This window comes from Peromyscus maniculatus, chromosome 17, assembly GCF_049852395.1.
Source record: "Peromyscus maniculatus bairdii isolate BWxNUB_F1_BW_parent chromosome 17, HU_Pman_BW_mat_3.1, whole genome shotgun sequence".
NCBI lineage: Eukaryota > Metazoa > Chordata > Mammalia > Rodentia > Cricetidae > Peromyscus > Peromyscus maniculatus.
The window spans coordinates 24,282,564-24,295,667 of record NC_134868.1 but is presented as its reverse complement, the minus strand read 5'-3'; the positions used below and the strand labels follow the sequence as shown (position 1 = coordinate 24,295,667).

The 13,104-nt window shown below is 38.6% G+C and overlaps 1 protein-coding gene across 9 annotated transcripts in view; it reads right to left on the bottom strand.

The window, feature by feature from the left end:
• Tenm3 (teneurin transmembrane protein 3) overlaps positions 1-13,104 on the bottom strand; it is a 1,310,468-nt gene that overhangs the window by 974,640 nt on the left and 322,724 nt on the right. The window lies entirely within an intron of this gene.

The window sequence follows — 13,104 nt, the reverse complement described above, 5'->3', positions numbered from 1 at the left end:
CAAGGCCTCACTGCTGTACTTAATACTGACATGCTTCAGCCTAACCTGCTATGGCAATCATGATCTATTTCAGACTCCATTTATTTCTTTGCCTATATCCAGTCCTTTGTCAAATACCTCTATTCACAGACCACCCATCTCTCTTTTGTCTCCAGGCCTTTCTTCTCTCCTGTGCTATGAAAACTCCATCCTGGATCTCTCTGCTTCCACACTTTGTCTACTGAGTTCATCCATCCTCTGCATTGGCACCAAAGAGATCCAAAAAAATTCAAACCATGCCATATCCATGTTATTCATTCCCATGGTTTCCAATCATCTAAAGTTATTTAGACATGACAACTAGTAACCTCTTTGGTACCTCATTTTCTTGTACAAGTTTACCTACAACTTCTTTTCCCATTTGTCATGTGTAGATTGTACTCACACTTTACTCTCTGTTATTGATTGCCTGACAGTGTACACACACATACACACAAACACACACACACAAACACACACACACATACACACACACACACACACACACACACACACACAGAGAGAGAGAGAGAGAGAGAGAGAGAGAGAGAGAGAGAGAGAGAGAGAGAGAGAGAGAGAGAATGAAATTAAAGGTCAAATGAAGCTAATTATGGTCATGGCAGCATCACTCAGGTTGCGAGAGTATTCAATGTGAGTGGTAGTGATTGGGCTAGAAGAATGGGAAGACAGAGCCAGAGACAAGCTGCTGAAGGATTTAAGTGGAAAACGATGTGGCAAGGTTCTTTTTGAATTCGGATCACTCTGGTAAGTATTTGGAAATGAATCTAATTTATAACAGGATGGTACATTGTTGCCAATAACAATGAGGCAAAATAAATGCTAGCCTACTTAGTTAAAGTGAAGGAGTCAGTAAGGAAAAGTGAATGGACACAGAAAAAACTTTCAAGATAAAGTTGACATGGGTTGTTAATTTGGAAAATGAAGAGAACTTGTCTATTGTCTACTATTTACCTTTTGGTAATACTATTTACAGAGCCTTGAATATACTAAGCACTAGCAAGGCATAGCCATGAGTTTTAACATTGACTTGACAAACTGTTATCAACCACTTCGTTGTGAATCCACAGCTCAGCCATTGATGTTAATCATCCCACAAGAGGGTTGACCAGATGCTGCACACCAAACTCTTATTCATTTAGCCCAAGGTTGCTATGGGCTGAATGATTTCATCTCCACAGTCATGTGCCCAATAGGAGTTTTCATTTTAAGGTCAAGCCTTAACGTTTTCATTTTAAGGTCAGAGCTGAGCAGGCATTGAAGAGCTCATGAATGAGGTTTGTAATATTATAAGAAGGGACTTTAGTGAGCTGGTTTCCCTCTTCTTCTTTTGAAACACTATACCAATAAGCATATGTCTATAAATGGTGAAGAGGCCACAAAACAGGGAGCTAAAGAGTCAGCAACTTGTTCTTGGTCTGTTCATATGCCAGAACTCTGGGAAACACTTTTCTGCTATTTAAACTACCAGGTCTATGGCAGGTTTTTCCTAGCAGCCTGAATTAAGACAAAAAGAAAAGAATATTGGAAGACAAAGAGATTAACAACAACAAATAGATAAGAGTAGCAACAACTCTTTGGACCACAAGAACAGCCAAATATATAAAGAATTGCTGGTTATTATTGTTGTTGGCTTAGGTGTTAAGCATTGAACCTTTTCCCAGTCTCAAGTACCTTGTAAACGAGTCAGTGAGTTTCATTATAACTTCTGGATGTGTTTCCTGGGGATCGGGGTTGTAGATGAATAGCACAGTGTGTGCAAACTTTTATTAAAGCTTGTGAAAATTATTCTTTCACCAACAAAATTTCCTTTATACAATTTTACCAAAAACTGGAGGAACTAGCATGTTCTTCAAAGTACTACATAATAAAGAAATTTCAATTTACTGTTTCTGTGAAGAGTTAAAATATATCTTTGAATTTAAGTTTTTCTGAAGGTCCTAAGTATCTGTTGTCAGGTAAGTAGCAAAAGCAAATATCTGTCTGTCTATCTATCTATCATCTATCTATCTATCTATCTATCTATCTATCTATCTATCTATCTATCTATCTACCCACCCATGTATCTATATATCTATCTATGTCTATGTATCTATCTATGTAGCTATGTATTTATCTATGATTTATCTATATGCATGCACGCACGCGCACGCGCGCGCGCGCGCGCACACACACACACACACAGTGACAGAGATAGAGACAGAGATTTATCCTGCCTCATAAGGAAAAACCAATGTTGTTATTTGAGATAACACGAAGGAACCTGAAGGGCATTTTGTTAAGGTAAATAAAAAAAGGCATAGGAATACAAATCCTATATGGTTTCAGTTATATGCAGAATGAAAGAGCAACTGGCTTCAGGAGAATAGGGGCTCCATGGGTTCAATGTGGAGTGAAGGGGAAAGCATGAGGCAAAATGTAATAACTTCCTTTATGTGGAATGATGGACTGTCCAGCGATGTGATGCACATTGTGGGGACTAAAGTTAATAATACTGTGTCATCTCTATGAAATATGCTAAGACAGTAAATTCTAAAGGTTCTGAGAACACACAAAGATAACTGTGAAGCGATAGGCATGCTAGTTAGCTTTTTGATGGTAATGATTTTATAACTGTATATTGATATCAAGATGTACTATACATTAAATATACACCAATTTAGTTTCTCAGTCGTACTCCAGGATAAGATGTGAGAAAAATAAAAATAGTGATGCAAAACACCCAAAACACAGTGATGAACAGGGCAAGGCACTGAGCATGGTGCTAAGTTCATTTCCCATGCTTCTTTTATATTTACCTCAAAATAAATCAAAATGTTTTTGGATGTTGCCAGGTGTTATTAGTGTGGAAACACTAAAACAATAGGAGGTATACAAAGTAATAAAAAAAGACTATGGGACCAGCCCTAATCATAATCTAAATAATGGGAAATACAATAAAATAAATGAACTGAAAAATACTGAAGACACTCCGCATCATTCCAATTGCAAGAGACGAGTATTGCATTTTCTCAAATGATGTGAGCTTCTCCCGATTCAGATACTAATGCAAGCACAGCGTTTTCTTCTTTGTATGTATGGGAAAGCGAGCCCTTTTGAGACTTAGAATAGCTTTCAAGACTCCTGATTTAAATTTCAAACTCTTGATCATAGCTGGGCAGCAAAGGTTTTTTTTTTTTTTTTTTTATCTTGGAATTGGAAATTGAGTCCTTTAGCTCTATACCAAGTGATAATATTAAGCATTTTGTTGTATCCACCATGCAAGCCGAGTTCCCCACTGTGCCTTCAAAGCCACAGTGAATGAACCATATTTGGATTTGCTTATCAGAAAGAGACATTTAGAAAGACAATGCACTTGTCCTGCAAGTCCCAGACTCCTGATGCTTTCAGATAGGCCTGTGGAGAGCCGCAAAATGGGCCCTAAAATCAGGCTGACATGGTCTCTTAACAAGCTTCAGTATGCTCTGTAGGCTCAGGGAGTTCTCGGTGTCACCCCACAGGGCTGCTGATGGCAGCCCTCATAATTAGAACACATGAATCAAAAACACCAGGTGAAGATTTTGCCTTAGAAGAAAGAAAAGGCAGATGGAGGGAATTACCATGCCTTTTGCCGATTAAGCCCTTTCATGCAGCTGGATCACTGGCCAGCCCTGACTGCATGAAGGAGGCTGTGGAGCATGTGACAGAGGCCCTCACCCTTGCTACCACCAAGCCTCAAAGTGGTGAAGAGACCAGAAAACCTCTTCCTTGTCAGTTCTCTGGAAGGAATTAAACCTCGGCCTCTTCCCTCAACATTGGTTAAAACCAGGTACCTATGCTTGTCTTGTCTGTGCTTTTAAATATGGAAAAAAAAAAAAAAAGATGGGGCCATGTTTCCATGGGGAGAAGAAAACGTGTCTGTGTGTAAAGGATATAACCTTGAAAGGGATTCGCCGAACCCCAACCTTTATGGGCTTTTGATTTTAAAATCTCTCTAACAAAAGCTCTGCCCGGAGAGCTGTTATTACAAAGATGCCTCTCATAGGGAGAGGTGGGTTAATTGCAAGCTCTCCCAGGAAGGAAAAGGAGAGCTTTGAAAACATGGGCAAATCTGACACAATGCACTGCGTTGCTCTTGTGGAAAAACAAAACAACAACACAAAATCTATGATGGTGCACATTAAAAATAGCAAATGTCATAAATAGATGCCATAAAACTAGTCGGAGGAGGCTGTAAGAGATTTCAGATGACTCACAAACAAATCTCCATCTGACCTTGATATGAATACAGACATCCATTAGCGATCAAATTTTCAAACATAATTGTACACTAAGAAATATGTATTTTTTTTCCTGTACTAATTTATGCTGACAAGACCTAGTTAAAAGGCTGTGATGTGATGTAGACTTGTTTGAGATTTTGTTTTACATCCCATTATATTGTGTTTGAGATTTAGTAAACATAATTCACTATGAAGACCTAAACAGAAAACTGGGAACAGGCTGAGAAGATCCACACAGCATCAGATGACTTTCGTGGAAACTGAGTTTCTAGTTTGAGCTAATAATAAAAGCTTTGGAGTAGGCAAAATTGTTTATGTTTCTCGATTTGCAATGTACTTGTTCTAATAAGGGTTACCTCATGGATAGTTTCCTATTCTAAAAAATTTAAAAGGAAAATCACACTAGATGGGTTTGTGATTTAAATAATAACAACGGCACTAGATATACTAACACTAGGATGTTAATAATTTGGGATTATATTATTAAATACAAGATTTGAGACAACAATCTGAATGTGTCACCAAAATGCTGTAGAGAGCATTGCCCAAACATGCTCATGTCGACTAGTAGTAGGAATCTTTACTGAATCCATCAAAGAAATTACAGAGAAAATTGCATTTATGTCCATGTGTCCAAAGAGTGGCCATCCCTGGAGGCCACATGGCTTAATTTTGCCTATTAAGTAAATGAATATTCTTGAGAATCCACAGAGTCAAGCAAAAATACAACAGTGCCCGTTGTCTACTTTTATTCCAGCACAAGTCAGAATAGACATTTCTCCGTCTGATTTGAGCTTCATTTGGAAGCAATTAACTATTTTATATTAGATATAATAAGGGTCTCCAGTGCATGGACCACATTTGCCTGCATCAGTTGTTTAAGGCTTAATTGAGTAAAATTGCATTCACATTCAACACGGCTCTAAATGGTAACCCATTCTCGATTGCTGAATACTGTTTCTGCTTTCATTTCTTAAAATGTGCTGGGCAGGTGAAATGAATTAGGATTGAAGGCTAGGACAAAATTAGTCATTCCTTTTCTTTTCATTCTTCTCTCCTGTGGTTTGTATTTGATCAACCAAATTCCAGGAATCAGGGAGGAGAGTAGTTTATGTACTTCTTACAAATATCCCAAGCCTCAAATTTTATTCATATAACTCATTTTTAAAAATATGATTTTTTTGTTTGTTGTTTAGAATTAAATTTTTGCTTTTACAGGAGGGGAGAGCTTCAAAAGTATTAAATGTCAGGTGTGAAAAATAGGGAGTGTTTAGATAATTTATAAAAGTTTACATGCCTACCAAAGCAATAAGAACTTTGGAATAAAGAGGCCAGGAGAAGCACATGTTTATACAAATATGTATGCAGAAGACTTTTTATTCATGATGGTTTGTTCACTGTTTTAATATATTCTATGTTACCATCATGAAATCAATTCCTGAGGTGATGTACTGCATGAAGTTTATTTGGCCCGTGGTTTGGGTGGGGGGAGTACCAAACGGCTTGGTGCTTGCAGCTTAGCGTGATCCTCTCTGGGTCACAACATGGAGGAGAAAGGTAAAGTGAACTTGTCAGTAGGCCTCACACATAAAGACCAATGTATGGGGTGGCCTCGATTTATAAAGACCTTCTTTCTTAAGAGCCAATCCAATCACATGAAACCTAAGCCAGTCCTGAGACACAGCATGAATCTGAAGTCTTTATCGTCCAGTTATTACCTTCCACCAGATCCTACCTCTTTAAGGTCCCATTTCTCCAAGGTCCCACCTCTTTCCTGTTGCTCCACTGAGGATCCAGCTACAGCATATGAGTCTCTCACTATGTAGCCCCTTCTCGTTTTAATTGCCTTTCCTTCCTATGAAAGCTAACTCCCCTTCTTAAGAATCTCAGTATGTCCTGTACTAGCCCCAATGAAAGCATTTGGCTATTCACCCACATTTTCATAGATATTCCAATTGACTCTCCTGGATGCTGGGGTGCAGAAGTTAGGTTTCCTCATGTGTGAACCCAGGATCAAATAGAAGATCTTGGTAGAGTACATAAGTACAGGAAACTTTCTGCTAGCCACAGAAACAATTGGGGTATACTTCCTGAGGGTCTCTGTTTCCTCACCTCATAGACTTTTATTTAGAATACAGTCTTGTGTGGGACCATTTTTTGATTCTGGATACCTCTGAATATTTAATATACTTTTTGAAATATGTTGATATTAAATCTCATGCTTGTGAATCCATCAAAAATGCCTATGAAGGCAGGCAGGTATTCATTCTTCCATATTCACTTCCATGCTAAGAAATTGTATACCCATTTCTATCCACAAGCAATCAATTTCTATATGTATTTCCTCTCCTATCTTCACAATAAGAGTTCTATTTTGCAGCTTTCCTTGTCTTGACTCTAACCCTCTAACCTTAGAGGATGTTTAATGGCAACTGATAATGTATACCCAGGCAGTTAATTGCTATCATTTGCTTTGATAAAAAATATCAATAATAGTACAGGCACAATCTTAAAAATGCTTTTGTAAACAACTTCCCATTTAAAGTTTTCCAAAAATAATTGTTTGCCTTGAATGGAGAGAAGGGAGAGCCGCTCTATTCAAAAAGAAATAAAACAAAATGACAAAGCAAAACCTGTAGTTTTTCACACACTCATTACAGAACACTTCTCTGACTTGGGGTGTATAGGATTTTCTCAAATATAGAGCAATATTCCAAGGGACATTAACTGGGTGTCCTGTAATTCAGTTTGACATCATTGACTGAGTATGGTGTTAGTTTCTTTCGTCTTCTACCTCACAAAGACTTTCCCTCACTCTGACGACAACATTCAGTAGTAGTTTTTCATATTGACTTTGAAGCACCAGGTATGATTTGAGATTTCTGCTACCACTTCTTGTAATTTATCACCCTCTTGGAATGATGGTTCAATGACTCAGGGAAATACTATGGTTTGATGGTTTATTTTAAAGGACCTTCCAGTGCCTGCAGGCAGCTGGAAGAAATGGACAGGATGAGATCTTGGGATGTGGGATGGAACTCAAAGATTATATGCCACCCTCTATGACCCTCATCTATTCAATCACCTGAAAGTTCATCTAACTTCTCATCCAGGATTCTGTAGGGAGCTTGATTTCCAGCCTCCCACCCCTACCTTCCCTGGAGGTTGGTTGATGTGACTAAAAGTTTTAACTCTCTAACCACTCAGGCTTGTAGGAAACCAGTTTCATCCCTACCTACTCTAGGGGCCTCACCTTAAGTCCTGCCTTAGATAAACTTAGGTTTAATCAGATGGAGCCATTATGAGTAAGAAAAGATAACTTGAGCATTCAGCAATTTCCAAGAATTTAAGGAGCTTGGAACAGAGCCAGGAGCAAGACCAGATGGAGAATTTGCTGTTCCAGTACAACACTCAACAGCATTCTAACAGATCAGAGAATGCCGGAATATTTCAATACCCACCTTAGTGAGTTAGCATTCACCAGGATGGGATCTGGTAACTGCCATAGAGGTATGCTATGGTAATTTCATTTTTAAATGTTTTTAAATCAAAAACTTTTTTTCTTTTTCTTTTTTTCTTTCTTTTCTCTTTGCACTGCACTGAGAATGTTGTGCTAGAACTAGATGACGTAGCAATTGTTTGTGCCGATGCTTCTCCCAATTAACTGCATTTCTCTGGACAATTTTCCTATTCGTAAATTATGGTATTAATAGTAACACTCTCGAATCCAGTTGTGAAGAGTAAATGAGGAGAGCCATGTAAAGTGCTGGGATCAGTGTGGCAGAACCTACCAAGTGTTCTATAAGTGTTTGCCTTGGTGAGGAGGAAGAATATAAAAGAACTACCATTCATTAAGTTCTCAGCTTCCAAGGCAATACTAAGTAGTTAACATACATTATTAATAATAGTCATCAAGGATCAGAAGCAAATAAGGGAGTAATAAGGACTCAGATTTAGATCCATGAAGCTCTCTAGTTAGTGCTTGCATTAATGTAAAGGGGACAAAAGAGCATACCACACAGCAGAGATAATCCTTAATTATTATAACATCCCTCAATAACTTAAAAAAAGAGTTTGGTCATTGGAGGGCCCAAAGCCAATTTCCTTCTGAGAGCTCTTGTACTTATACCATTGCCACAAACTACAATGATTCTTAGATGGTACATGACTATTCAAAATAGACTTTATTAATATAGACAGTTGGTTAAAATTTTTAAATGCAAAGTTTATAATTTTTGTTTTCTTTGGGGCACAGGTTTCTCTTTAAATGGAAGAGGTATAATGCTTCTTCTTTGCCTGTGGTTGTTTGTCTCTTGACAACATGAAACTCAAGTTGACATTTGGTTGACAATGCCTTGGGATTGGGAAGTGGAGCCTTGAGAATTCACAGCTGTTTCACGAGACCAGCTTAATTCTCTTGGTAACAAGTGCAATTAGTGTATGGGTTACTCAAAGGGTGTTGTCTTAGTCAGGGTTTCTATTGCTATGACACACCATGACCAAAAAGCAAGTTGGGGAGGAAAGGGTTTACATGGCTTATAGTTCCCTATCTCTGTTCATCACTGAAGGAAGTCAGGACAGGAACTCAAGTAGGGCAGGAACCTGGAAGCAGGAGCTAATGTAGAGGCCATGGAGGGGTGCTGCTTACTGGCTTGCTTTTCATAGTTGGCTCAGCCTGCTTTTTTATAGACCCCAGGACCACCAGTCCAGGGATGGCACCACCCACAATGGGCTGGACCTTCATGCATCAATTACTAATTAAGAAAATGCCTTAAAACAGGCTTGCCTACAGCCTGATTGTATGGAGGATTTTCTCAGCTGATGTTCCTTCCCTCCTTTTGAATAACTCTAGCTTGTGTCAAGTTGATGTAAGACTAGCCAGCATAGGTGTGTGTGTGGGGGGGGGGGTGTAGAGAGAGAAAGAGAGTTGTTAAATATAACATCTCCCCTCCTCTTAATCCCTTCTCTGTTTGTCCACATATTCTAACTTCTACCATATCGTGAACAAACATGAAGCCCTCACCAGACATGGCTGCCAGCTTTTGCATTTTCCACCCTCCAGATTGAGACAAAGTAAATCACGTTTCTTTGTGATTACTCAGTCTTAACAATCTGTTAAATCAACAGCAAATATAACATTAAGACATCCTTCATACTTGTCTTGGTACGGCCTAAGGATAGGATCCTAAAAATTACATGATAATATCAAGGCAGTTTTCCTTTTTTTCTTTGTTAAAATTCTTAAAGTATAAGAAATGTATGGAGTTAAAGGAAGATAAAATTATTCCAGATATTTTGTTTTCTTTCCCTTATACTGGGGTTTTCATATTAGGTATGACTGTGTATATGCAGACTTTATTTTATTTTTACAAGAAAACACTTCAGTTATATATATTAAAGAAAATTATTTCCTCGCTTCCACAGGAAGGCACTGTAAGTCTATTCTAGTTTACTCAAAAGAAGTATACGTGTTTGTGTGTTTGGTGTGTACATGTTCATTGTGATGATATGTGTCAATTCAAAGCACAACTATGAATGGTTTTTGCAGGTCTAGTGTAGTAGTCTTAGTTATTTTTTCTTTGGTTCTGAACCTATGAGAATCAAACCCAAAGGGCCTCTATGAGACAGACAGACAGGCCATCTGGGACCTGCAGAGTCTAACTTTGACTATAGATTTTTCACAGGGTTACCATACCACTCTTCCTCATTTCATTTATTAATCTGTCATCTCAGATAAACAGATTTATGTATTGTCCTCCACCTACAGATTTATGTATTACTGTTTTTTCATCTTCTCAAGATCACCGACAATAATATCTCAAAGCTTCCACTTCACATGGATCCCCTTATTCAATATTCAGCTCAGAACTCATCCTCATCTTAAGCCTTTCTGCCTAATTCCTCTTAACTTTTGCTGCTCAGCACTTGGGCACATCCTCTGAATTTCCATCCTCATTTTATGCTTTATCATGAAGTAGCATAAATACATTTATTTGAACTTCCATCAAATTATTTCAGGAGTCCATGTTATTTCTCCAATCACATTTTAAATTCCTAAACTCCAGTTGCTGTCTCTTAAGGCCATGACAAAGCAACATATTGCCTACACCTACGATCCAAGTATATGAATCATCATAGATTTAACAGAAAGTGCTAGTTGAGTAAGCTGAAATGGTGGCATGCTGTCCTCGTGTGTTTGTAGCATCACAGATGGCCAGTCTCATGGCCTAAAATGATTCAGCCCTCAAGAGAAACCAGAAGTATTTGCCTAGAAACAGGAGAGAGAGCTCTCCTTCCCACCAAATTTCTGAGAAACTGGAAATGTAAATGAATATTATACCTAGGAATTCTTAGGAAATGAGAAAGAACAAAATGTCAATTGGTGAACATTTTTCCAATTCATGTGATGAGGCCAAAGCATCCACAAACAAAAACAGAGCAGAAATGACAATGAAACTGGTTCTCAGTCTCATATGAGACAGTAAGACAGAGATGCTACAAATAAAACACTAGCAAATTGAAAAAATAATGTATTAAGTCATTATGATTCATTACACTCTATTGTAGGAATTCAAGGAGTATATCAATTTGGATATTTTATTTCTGTGACATATTGCAAGGAACAGAAACAAGAATCATATGGTTACCTTTTAAAAATAATACATGTATGTATGCATGTGTCTATGTGAGAGTTCAGGACAAAAAAACAGCATTAGATTTCCAGGAACTAGAGATACAAGTGGTTGTGAGTTGTCTGATATGGATACTTGGAACCAAACTCATGTCCTCTCTGTTGGAGGAGTATGTGCTTCTAACCACTCAGATATTTCTCCATCCCCACACTCACTCTTTAATTGACACTGAAGAGGTCTTTCATAAAATGTGCTACTCATTTCTGATTAAAACCAGTAGTTTATTAAGTGATTAAAAACATAAAATAAAACCATTCCCAGTTAGAGTAAAAAAATCGAACAAGAATGGCTGGCACTGTGGCTGTTGCTCTCTCATGCTCTGGGTGGCCTAGCCAGAAAAAGAAAACTACTAAAACATTGAAATGTAATTATCTGAAAATATTATATCTACATAATCGAATATTATTCACTCAGGAAGAAGAATGGCATCCTGTAATTTATCAGGTAAAGGGATGTTAGTGGAGAACATCGTGTTAAGTGAAGTAAGTCATACACAGAAGGAAATGGACTGTGTGCCTTTGAATGTGGAAGGTACAAAACAAAAAAAAAGACTTATGAGGGAAAGATGAACTACTGAGGATGATGGAGGGAAAGACAGGAGGAAGAACAGAGTGGGGAATAAACATGCCTCATGCACCATCCAGGCATCCATGAAAACATCACACCGCCATGAATTAACCTGCCCTCCCCTGTGAGAAATGCTATTAGGAAAAGGGTCCTTTAGACAAATGCTTGGGTCAGGGGATACATCTGGAAGGGTGTTATGAATAGGTTGTTAGTTGTTTGTAAAGTGTGTATACTTGGCTCACTCTCCGTTTTCACAGATACCACATGGATCCGAACTATTGACCTTTTTTTCCCCCTTATAGAAAATGGCATGGTATAGAATGTAACCTGAAGGGAGTAGGTGGAAGGATAAATACCATGAAAGACATTTTGAAAATGGCATATGGAGATCTACTGCTGTATAACCTTTTAATGCATTCATGTACACACACACACACACACACACACACACACACACACACACACACACCACTGTGAGATTGAGTGCAAGAAAGTGAGAAAGCCAGAGGGAGAGAGAGGAAAAGGGAGGGAGAGGGAGAGGGAGAGGGAGAGAAAGAGAGAGAGGGAGAGAGAGAGAGAGAGAGAGAGAGAGAGAGAGAGAGAGAGAGAGAGAGAGAGAGAGAGATGGAGTTACCTTATAACAAGGCAGCAATGTCCCGTACAAGAAGCTAACAAATAAAACTTTGAGTGCAATGCATAAGTTACTTCTTTAGGATCTGTTGGCAAAGGAAGGCCCATAGAATCCAAAACATTATATCCTGTTGTCATGCTCCAGGGCACCCTCTAGAACTTGATGATAAAACCCTACTGCTGAAGAACCCATGTGCTTAGTCACAGAACATGGACTAAAAAGCAAGCTCATGTGGACTCATCTTTACCCCTGCTAGGTAGCTTTCACAGTGCTGGAAGGTGCTAGGCAAACTTCTGGAGAATTAAATAAACTATTATATAACCTGACAACATCATCTATGCAAGAAGCTATGGTTAGACCGGTCCTAAGTCTTAGGGGAGAACCTGATTTTAACACGGTGCTAAGTGGACATAGTATCAGTATTAACCTGCCCCCTAATCACCCACTTTTATACCCATAGATCAATGAATTTCTCATCCCTCAGTGGAGAAGCTTCTAAATTGCAGTAAATTGTGATTAACACAGTGACCCATGACTGGCCAAGGTACAGAGAATGGGATACTGCAGAATGCTTAGTCCTCACGGGAACATTTATGTCACACACATCCCGTTTCTCAAGGCTCAGGGATCACTGCAGAAGACAGGGTGTTAAGACTGTAAGCACCTGAGGTGGTACATCATAAAGACATTATTTCTGGACCCAGCAGGGCAGCTGTGCAAATGAACTCACAGTGGTTGCAACAGCATTCATAAAACCTGTGCAAGCCTAAAGCCAGAACATAAGCCAGCATGGAGAAAAGAGTTGAGCACAACGTGCTATTCTAAGTTATGGAACTATTGACAATTGTTAGCTAGAGAGAGCAAGGGGGAGAGATAGATATATAGATAGAGAGAGAGAGAGAGAGAGAGAGAGAGA